The sequence below is a fragment of the Protopterus annectens genome, chromosome 4.part1 (genome assembly GCF_019279795.1).
Source record: "Protopterus annectens isolate FY-2018-M chromosome 4.part1, PAN1.0, whole genome shotgun sequence".
Classification (NCBI taxonomy): domain Eukaryota; kingdom Metazoa; phylum Chordata; order Ceratodontiformes; family Protopteridae; genus Protopterus; species Protopterus annectens.
The window spans coordinates 73,834,881-73,846,737 of record NC_056734.1 but is presented as its reverse complement, the minus strand read 5'-3'; positions in this window follow the sequence as shown (position 1 = coordinate 73,846,737).

The window sequence follows — 11,857 nt, the reverse complement described above, 5'->3', positions numbered from 1 at the left end:
ATGAAATATGGCTCTACAAGAAAAAGTGGTTGAGAAAGATTGGATGTTTGTTGGCTTGGTTAAACTTGTGGGGGATTGAAAAGTATATATCCAACTAAATGCCATTAATTTTTGGAAGGACAAAGGAAGGGAAAATATAGAAAGTAATCATAAGTAAAACCATTGTTTTGTTCTTAACAGTATTTGTATAAAGCATTTTATTATATAAATTTCACATTATATAGTAATGCATTTTCAGTGTTTATTGTATAAAATAAAGGTACTAAAGTAATCAAGCACTTTTTTCTTATTTAGTTTTAAGAAATGTAGGCATTACAATGTAAAAAGAGAAAAAAAAAAGATGGACAAAGGCATGCTCAAGTTAATATCTTGTAGTCTTGGGCTGTTGCAATGGCAGATGGGATATAAAAGTACACTAATTATAATTTATGTTGAGATGAGATGTTTTCTCTTACTTTTGCATAGGTAAATGTCTGTATTAATGCCCTTGGCAAAATCTAATAACATGTTTCTTATCTAAGCATGTGTATTATACAAATAAGAGAACACTGTGAATGCAATGAAAAGTTTTTCTTTCGAAAATAAATGTTCAGTGTGAGTTGAAAAGTCTGCAGCCAAGGGTAGCTGTACATTCTGTTTTTATGTTTCCAAAGAGAAAAGATGACTACAGGTCCAGGCAATTAATGTCAAGAGCTGGAGACACTGATTTCTGAGAAAACATTAAATTAAAAGGTACAAGGCAAGCAGCTTAGTAAAAAATAAAGTTTTAAATTATTAGAAGTGAATAAGAGACAGATGCTTTCCTGGTACATAAAAATAACTCAGCGCATTTACTAGAACAGTGCATTATTTAGTTTTTTTATTGAAGATAGTGACTGCACATTTCTTAATGCTAAAATGTAATGTTTTCTGAAAGCATACAAGCTGTTTTTCACATCTGGAAATGGAATAAAAAGAAGACAAGAATAGACTGCAATTAGTGAAAGTAGGAGCACATGCTGTAATGTGTACTTTAGCATGGATAACCTTAATTTTAGGTTAAGTAATGCCTGCAGATGCAGTTGCCAGTTTGGGACGATTGTTCCTATCAGGAGGGTTAAACTCCATTATTTGAAGATGTACATTGGTTTGTGTGTTTTTGCTTTAAATTGGTTATGTGGGTATTATGGGGTTGTGCTTTTTTGAGAGTTTTCATTAAAACATAAAAATTTGTAAAATGTGACATAAGCTCAAATGGATATGAAAAGAACCGACTGTATAAAGGATCAACCTGCCAAACATTAGTAGGTGGACGTAACACAAAAGCTAAAATCAGACATTTAAAAAAGCTATCATATATAATAGGTAAGTCTAATAATTTCTTGTCATAATGGCTACACTATCCATATTGCTTTAAAATGTGAATGACCTCACATACATAGAAAAAACATAAGAGTGCTAAGTTATATAAAGCAATACAGAGTGCAAATAGCAATGCTACAGGAGAAACATTTGGAAAAAAGTGAGAATGCGAGTTTGATAGAGAAAATATTTCAGGACAGGTATTCAGGAGAATATCAGGGATAAAGGAAAAGGGAGTGTCTATACTAATTGCTAGAGGAGATCCAGTTGTGAAAGAATATGGAAAAAAAGATAATAATAGATTTGTGGTAGTGAAGGACTACCGGGAAGGGAGGAGGATTATTCTGGCATGTATTTATATTCCACCTGAAACTGCTATTATGGAGCTGAAGAAACTTTTAGGAGAAATGATCAGCTTTCAGCAGGGAATATTACTTCTAGATGGGGACTGGAACTTGATCTTTGCAACAGCAAGGATGCATCTTGGGAACCCAGAATTGAAAATATAATAAAACAGGGTAGATTTCTGAAGACATTTATAAAAATATTTGCTATGGAAGATGCAAATTCAGTAGTAGGAACTTGCAGAGAATTTACTTATTATTTCTCAAGGTACAATAACTGGGCTACACTAGATAGAAAATTATATTTCACATGAACATTTGTATTTAACTGAAAGCTTTGACACATATTGAATAATTATTTCAGATCATGCTCCAATAATAACCAAGATAAAAATGCAAAGTAATGAAGTGAAAATGAGACACTGGCACTTTCCCACCTATCTGTTAAAAGGAGAGGCATTTAAGGAATGGATAGCAGAATTATTTGAGTGTTATTAGGGAAGAAAGAAGTTTCTTCAGAAGTTATAGCTAGTGAGTGGGATAAAATGCAAGTGGAATTTAAAAATAGGGTAGAAATAGAAGAAAAAAAGATATGGTTAAGAAGTAACAATAATTACTTAGAGGGTCTGGCAAAGGTTAAAGTATTACAGAATAAGAAGAATCTCACAGAAGAAAAGTGGCATAACTGCAGAGTGCTAAAAAGAAAATAAGGGAGTATCTAGATAATATGCATGAATTTAGACAGATTGCTGTTAAGCAACTTTTTTGATAGTAACTCCAGAGCACAAACACTATTGGTAAAACAACCTAGGCAACAGAAAAGAGAAAGGGTTGTGGCAAACTTAGGGAGCCTATAACAATGAAAATAACCAGAGATCATGTAGTGGTATTTGTGATATTTCAAAAATTTTATGACAATTTCTATAAAGCAGAGAAATGTGGAAATTAATAAAGACAACAAATGGAAATATTTATGGAATTCTTGAATATGCCAAGGTTAAAGTTAGATGAGGCACAACAACTAACAGTTAAGATAGGAGGAGATGAGATAAAAATAGTGTCATATAATCAATCTCCAGGAAAGTCTCCAAGAATAGATGGTATTCCTGTGGAATTTGGGAGCTAGGGGGAAAGAAAGTGATAAAGATCTGGAAGGTTTTGTTTATCAGTATTATAAAAGGAGATTAAGCATTAACATTCTGGAAGAAAGCTGTGGCAGCTGTAATACCTAAAGATTGCAAAGACCTATCAGACCCAGCTTCATATAGGTCCATTTCAATTTTAATCTACGATTATAGAATGTTTATGTCTACAATAGCTATAAAATAGCAAAGCTGTTATCAGAATTGATAGATATGGATCAATCTGGTTTTGTTGAGGGGAGGCAAACATTTCACAATGTTAATAGAACAGTGATAATCCACAGGTAGAAAGAAGATAAGAAAAACCACTGTTGTTGGTGGGTCTTGATGCATTCAACGTAGTAAGCTTGGATTTTATCAGAAGGACAATGGAAGCATTTCCATCCCTTGATATAATAATAAGGATAATTTGGATGATATATGAATGGAGGCAAAACATTGTGTATGAAGAGAGGAACGAGGCAGGGGTGTCTTCTTTCCCCTTTTTATCTGCTTTCTGTTTAGAGCTACTTGCAAAAGAATCAGGGACTTGGAAATTCAAGGATATAATTGGTATGGTAATGAAGAAAAGCTGGCATATTTTCAAACAATATTATTTTGTACCAGATAAAATCAGAAGAGGACAGTAGACATTTTGAGACAGTTTCAGGTCTTTTTTTGATATAAATTTAATGAATATAAAACAAAGGCTATAGCCGTAAACTATGTACCCACACATGGATTTGTTCAGCAGTACCCATATTTATGGGGACATGGTAAAATGAAATATTTAGGAGTATGGATGAAAAATGATTCTCCTATGGCAGCTTAGGATATGTGGGAAAAGAATAAACAAATGTTAATACAAAACTGAGAAACTGGAAGCTCTTACCTATGGATATGGAGGACAATATACAAGCAGAAAAAATGTTTTAGTCCCTTTAGTTTTATACATAGTTTGGCATATTTATATAAACCAGAGGAGAAGTTGTGGATTGTAATAAAGAGTTAAAGGATTTTATCTGGGAGGAGAAGAGGGAAAGAGTCAAGTGGGATAAGGTGATCCTTCCAATAGAACAAGGAGGTTTAGGATTACCTGATGTGAATGGATATTTTAGAGCTACACAGTTAAGGCTCTTATACATAACACAAGCAGAAAGTTACATTTCAAAGTAGAAAGGCATGATGATAAAGCAGGAGGGAAATTCAAGAAATAAATGAAGAATGACAATAGCCATACAGAATATTATATTCATATTATATTCATAAAGTAGCAGAAAGTGTGCTAAAAAGTAAATCAACACAGTAATGGAGAAATGAGATTCTGGCAATGGGATATGAATGGCAAGATACAAGCAGTGAAAATGTGTTTAGTCTCTTTAGTTTCATATACAGGTTAGGCATATTTTTTCAACCAGATGAAAAGTTGTGGAGAGTAATTAATAAAAAGATGAAGGATTTCATTTGGGAGGGGAAAAGGGTAAAGGTCAAGTTGGATAGGTTGATCCTTCCAATAGAACAAGGTGGTTTAGCATTACCTACAATAAACTTTATTATTTGAAGGGATATTTTAGAGCTACACAGTTAAGGTTCATATACATAACACAAGCAGAAAATAATTCAAAGTGGAAAGAGATGGTGATAAAGTTGGAGGGGGGGATTTAAGAAATAAAGAGAGAATAAGATTTTGAATACAGATCCTTAAGGAGAACAACAACAGCTATAGAAATACCATTTCATAAAGAAGTAGAAAATATTCTAGGAACACAAGAATGAAGAAAGGAGATTTTGACAATAGAGATGACTGCAATTAGGAGTACAGAGAATAGGCAAGAGTAGGCTAGAATTTACTGGAGAAAACTGGCAAGGGAACCAATTTATTGGGAGGAAATATCTAGAGTGGAAAAGGTAAAAGAATGGGAAGAACCCAAGATGACATTTGGACTACAGGCTACATACTTTTCTCCCTATCAAGGATTGATATCAAAGTACAGAAAAATAGAAAGTTAAAGGGGAATCCTAAGTGAAAGACTTAGTTGAATCTAGAACAGAAGCTGATGTTAAAAGAGACATAATTAATAGGGCATATAAAATACTGCATGATAACTACACAAATCAATCAGAGAAGGCTAGAAAAGATTGAGAAGAAAGACTAGATAAGCAATTCACAAGGAAGGAATGGGAGGACATAAATATGGCTCACAAATATGTGGCAAAGTTTAGAATTTTAAGAATTTTCTGTTTGGGAGTGTTTGCATAGGTATTTTTATACTCTAAGCAGACTCCAAAGAATTTTTCCTCGTGTAGATGTCAAATGTTGGAGGTGTAATGGGAAATAAAGGGGTAACTTGGAACATATGCTTTGGCAGTGTAATGAGTTGGCAGACTTTAAGAATTCTCTACAGAGTAACTGAATTGCCTAGATATAGTAAGGCCTTGCTAAGTTTAATTCTGATGGCTGCCAAAAGAACAATTACCACAAAAATGGAAATCAAAGTCTAAACCAACTGTATTTGAAGTATTGAATATTGTAACAGAGATAAATGACCTGGAAGTGGAATCTTCAGAAAAGGGTAGAAGGAAATTACATAGAAAAATGGAAATTGTGGGGACAATATATGCAGAATAATGTTTTGAAGAAGGTGTGAGGATTAAGGGAAAGCAGGATTTGATTAATTTCTGTAATGCTGAATTGATGATAAATATACAAAATAATACATGTGATGTATAATGTTTGCAACTGTAAATATGTTAACATGGTTTGTTTCCTTTTATATAAATATACGTTTACCCATGCTTAAGTGATGATTCAATAAAGCTGAAAAAATATATTTATGTAACTCTGGATTGATGATAATTATACAAAAGAATATATGTGCCCCGGGATTCATGAAGCTCGGCGCAAGGCCGGCGTAAGGGCTGCACCGGCGGTGCAGTGAATAGCTGGCGTAGTAGCGCCATATGCATAGTAATGAGAGTGCGCCGCAACCACAGACACGTGCGTAGTGTACGTGAGCGAGCCCAAGTAGGATGCGTCCGGAGGCATGGCTAAGCCGGCAGGCGGTGAGCAACCTAATGTGCTGACTGCCACGGTCCGCCCATAATAGTAATGGCAGCAGCCAGGGCCCGTGCAGAATGAAACGCATGTAGAGTATGCAACATAGTACCCGTCCCAACTAAACGGAGAAGCAAATACAACCCACGAAGCCCTAAGTGTACCCATCCAGGAGCAAAGGATCGCCTAAGACCGCGTTCGTCCCGCAATGCACACGTCAGTGGTCATACCCAGAGAAGGTGTACGCAGCATGTCAAGCGCGCACCGACATAGGAGTAGCGACTAAGGTTACCACCTGTCCCACTTTGCGAGGGCAGTCCTCTATGGGCAGTTGTGTCCCGATAAAAATATTACAAATGGCAAATGTGCTAAGATTGTAGGACATAATGATATCCGTATTTAATGTAATGGTTGCATGAATTGGTTATTTCTGTAACTGAAATATCTCAATGTCACAAGAAACAGAATAAGCAACCAAACTGCCACAACAATAAGCTTTTATTTAGGCAAACAAGTGAAGTTCTATGCTATATAGTGACCGTGTGTATGTGTTGGCCTGTAAAATCAGATGTGAGTCCCGAAAATATCCCACCTTGGCAACTGGAAAAGGTGGCAACCCCAGTAGCGACATGGGCATGGTCACCAGGGTTACCAGCTGTCCCAATCTGCCATGGACAGTCCCTCATTGGACAGTTGTGTCCGGCAAAATCGAAAACTGGCAAATGACCTGAGATTCCCTGCCAAAATATTCCTAATATACCTGTAATAGTAGCATAAAACATATATTTTGTATATGAAACACATACATGGCATAAGAAACTGAATAAGCCTCCCAAATGCTAACAGAATAAGGTATAGTATGGCAAACAAGTGAAGTTCTGTCAACTCCACTTGCCGTGGGTATGTGTTGTCCTGCAAAATCCGATGTTTCCACAAAACATGTCTCACTATGGGCATTGGAAAAGGTGTCAACCATAATGGTCACAAGCAGTAGTGAGAGTACATAGCCGGGTAGCTGTGTCGAGCACAACAACAGGAAGGAACCAAGATACCCTAAACACAGCCATACATGTGCATAGCAACATATCCCACACCCAGCAACGTGTCTGTCGCATACAGGATGGCGTATGTTTAAGTGTAATATCTAGAAGCAGAACCCATGCATGGAGATGTAATACACAATAGCCTCATTGAAGGATCTAAGTCCCACCCATGTACACCTGTGCACCCAAACCAGCTAGCATCCTTGTGCAGCTATACACTCCACACAATGTGCATACCTGAAATGTGGTAAGAAGTATGTGTTAGGCAGTGCCACGCTGGCAAATCGTACTTCCCATGTCACCAACCCACCCAGGTACAGATATGGAAATGGCTGCATGTGAATGTGTGTGCAGAATGTGTACATCCCAAGATGTGGAATGTACCCGTCCAAACCATATAGGTTTGCACATGCCACGGTGCACATAACTGTACAACATGTGGACAAGTCGGGTTGTTGAACCACCGCATCGGCGATTAGCTATGCAGAGAAGTCAAACACATATAGCGGAACATGTGCCTACCAAACAGGACGTCCTAACAGGGTGCTACAGGCAAAGAAGGGGAAGGTGGGACATCACATGTGGAGAGTAGCGTTGCCGGACGGCCAAATACACACGGTCAAGGTAAAGGACGGAACAACATGCATATGGCCGGATGGATGTTGTTAGAAATATATATAGAAACACACAGGAAGTGCCAGTTTAGAATCAAAATACTATATAATGCATTGAATTGTACCGTACAATATGGCAGTAGAAATGATCATGCATGTAATTGGTGAAGCTAAGCTGTAGTGTGATCGAATTCTGACCGTGGCGGTAACCAGTACAGCAGGCTTATGTCTCTCAGCATTAATTATCTGCTGGGTTACAGAAAAATGAATGTATGTACATGCATAACATCACCCCTTCCCCTGAGGAGGATGGCCTTGTGAGCACTATCGAAGATAAGAGTACAACTCCTTACCAGAGAGACAAAGGAACGTAGTAAGAAATGAACTAACTACTGTATCAGAACAGTCCAGGGTCCTTGAAACAGCTACAATCACAGAAGGACACTGTAATTGACCAGGTGCCTTGCAAGGCTGTGTTATTCTCATGGGAAAACATTTTAAAAGCACGACCTCAGCACCCACGTATGTATAGACTATTGCAGACCATAGTGATGGAAATGCCCTGTGACCGACCACGTCAGTAAGGTGGGCAAAAGCTGATTGTAAACACTATATAAAGAAATTGCTTACTGTATAGAGTCAGACAAAACTCTCATACTTGGACTGTATATTATATTGCCTGCCTGTGTACACTACTAAAACGTTGTGAACCCGAGCTTCCTGTGTTATTGACTGTCACTTAGAAAAGCCTACTGATCACTACAGTCTGGTTTTAACAACTTATTTGACATTGTGGTCCTTCTTAGCGAATTCCCTTGGTAAGCTACAGGTCAGAGTGCATGGGTGGTTAGACATCTGCGTGAAGAATTTGCCTAAATGGTTCTTCTTGAATGAAAAGACCTCCGACTGAATTGTTGTGTGTAAAGAGGCTGTCCACTGTCTGATCTGTGGCTGAAAAGCGGAAAAACTGGATCCCAAGAAGAAAACGTGCAGTCATAAACAGGAGGCTCAGGTAAGGAGGGTTTGTCTCTTTGTGTCTATTGTAGATCAGGGACCAGACTACATTGTATTTCTGTTAACAGTTGTGATAGCAGGTCGAAGACCAATCAAATAGTGTTAAATCTGGACATAGATCAGGGAACACAGAGTAGAGTAAATAGTCATTGTAGATACTACAGTGGATACAGGGAAGGAGATACCACGTGGTACGAGAGAAGGGTACGTAACAGTCGTGTAGAGGATATGCGAGATTAGTGCACAAACAGATCATGTGATCCGCGTTTGACGGGTGACGTGAAGTATATGCAATCGCAGAGAGCACATAATGTGAGATATTCTGCAAAATGGGGTAATAAATATGTCATTGATGGTATATTAGACAAAATATCGTTACTGAAACATTGGAATCTCTGAAAATGTGATGCAGATGTTCTAGGGTAACCACCTGTCCCACCCTGTGAGGGACAGTCCCTCTTTGGCCAGTTGTGTCCTGCAAACAAATCAAACAAATGGCAAATGTCCTGATATCTCAGGACAAAGATTTCTCAGATATCTCTTCAAATGGTAGCATAAAACAATAATTTTGTATCTGGAAAAACAAAATATCATAATAAACAGAATAAGCAACTGAAATGCTACAAGAATTGGTAGCTCGCCTGGCAAAAAGTGAATTCCTGTCCTATGTACTGGCCGTGGGTATGTTTTTCCCTGGCAAATTACACGTTCCACACACCAATGTCCCACATTGTGCATTTGAAAAGGTGGCAGCCCTAAGATGTGCAGGCGACAAAACAGCGACAATTGGGTATCCGTCAAGCACATAGGTGGATTGAGGTAGTGAACCGAAGGGAACAGAACACTAAAAATGCGAAAGCATCATACGTACACAGAGAAGATCATAATACAGTAGTAGCGACAGCCGACCACCCACCCTACCACCTCCGATACCACATCCAGGATATGGGCGGGAGGCAGGCTAGTCCCCACATGTTACCCTGTGGCAACAAGGTATCCTAGCGACCAAATGTAACAGAAGCTATTGAAACCACATCCCGAACTCGTAACATACCTAGGGACACTCGAGTAAGAAGACAGTCACTAGAACAGAGTGAGGATATCTGTCAATTAATTGAAGTACCGAACCCTCATGCAGGACAGGAAGGCCAGGACCAACTCCCTTAGTGTATAGACCGTGGACACCAGAAGATATCTGTAAAGTCACAGAGGGAATTCCCCATCTACAAAGTAATCGCTATTCACCATGCAATACCCCTGTATCTTCTGATCGGAAAACAAAGGGGGAATGGCGGATGGTACAGGATTTACAAGCTGTAAATCATGTAATAATACCTATGGTACCGATGGTGCCAGACCCACACACAATATTGAATGCTATGAACACACCACAGAAGTATCTTACCGTGGTACATATAAGCTATGCTTCCTTTGCAATACCTATACATCCAGATAGTCCGTATTGCTTTGCATTTACATTCAGGGTAACAGATACAGCCATACCCGGCTATCGCAGGGATACTGTGAAAGTACAACAGCATTCCCACAGGAGATGGCTAGCAACATTCCAGTGTCTACTCTACCCGGGGCCAGTCAAGTTCTACTTTATGTGGATGATATTCTGCTTGCGGCCCCTACCCAGCAGCAATGTATGGAAGATACAATAGCATTATTGAGATATTCAGCAGAACAGGGACATAAATTAAGCAAGCATCAATTGCAACTACAGAGAATACAGGTCAAGTACCTGTGATATGTGGTATCCAAGGAGGGTAGAACATTACATGACGATAGGAAGGTAGCAATTTCACAAGCACCCAAGCCAACTACCAAGAAGGGAATGAAGTCCTTTCTGGGCCAACTAACATTTGTCAAAGCTGGTTGCCTAAACAATGCTTTGGAATCCGCTCTATTGTCTGCCTTAATCTTTAATACACCTATGGCAGCACAACATACTACACTGGATTCCAGTAGCAAGAAACAACTTTCTGCAGACTAAAAGCGATTGATAGCTTCAACATCTGTATTAGGTCTCGAATAATGCCATAACACATGTTGTCAGACTGTAGATTGTAGCGGAGATATGTAGCGTCAGTCTTGATGCAACAGCATGGAAGTAAGCAACGCCCATAGCTTACTACTCATTGCGGTTGGACACTGTAGCATGGTCAGTGCCACATTGTGTACAGGCAGTTGTTGCTTAGCACCCATGGCAGTACAGGCCCCGGCCTTAATGTTATTATTCCACCCTCTCACTGTGAAAATGTCTCATGCAGTTGGCGATCATTCTGCTGCAAGAGAAGATAGCATTCCTGACCCGTGCTAGACATTTGTCTTGTTTGACCATACCACTGGAGTCAACCTGATATGGTGATTGAACGTTGTACAACATTAAACCTATCAACGTCACGTCCGACACCTGTGTATGGCACACCTGGACAGTTGCCTATATGAAATGGATGAAATAACTCCACACAGACATGATATCACTGATATACCCTTAGATGATGCCAGAGGTGAAAGCAGTTTATGTAATGTAACGGATCATGCCAGACAGAGTCCTACAGGAACGAATCAAGCGGTGGTTATGCAGTAGTTATTGATAATGAGATTGCATGAGCGCCCAACCCCTGCAGACATAACGCGTGTCTAACTGCAAGCAGCAGAATAGATAGCTTTTAACATCGCGGCTTGTACTCCTAGCGAAAAACTGATGTGTGGACATTTATACCGATAGTTGCAGTATGTTGTCTGTAAAGCAGTGCATGTTTATGAGCAGCGGTGGAAGAATAGGGGAATGATAACATCCACCGTAAACCGATTAATCATGCGCATGATTGATCTTGAATGCATTAGATTCCTATCTGGTTACCCACTAAAAGTAGCTAATTGTAAATGTGCAGGTCAAGTAGAAAGTAAACAGGACAGTAGGGAAAAGGTAAGGCACTTAGCTGATGCAGCTGCAAAACAAGCAGCCTCACTAGAAGTTGGAAAGTGTCTGTTTGAATGAGGAATGACAATCTTCAGACATTCTAGATGTAGAAATGTACAAACAATGCAAACATCAACTCTGGCTTAAGAAAAAGCCCGGCGTGGGTATGACGAGGAGCAATCATGAAGACGGACTGCACATATCACACAGTGGAAAGCCAATATTAACGTCTAATGTGTTCAGATATGCGGCTTTTGTGGAGCCATGGGTAAAACCATGTGTCTCAACAGGGGGATGGTACAGTTGGTTAACAGAATACCCTAACATACGGATTAGGAACCACATACAAACCTCATGAGTGGCGTGTCACATTTGCAGTAGACATCATGCACA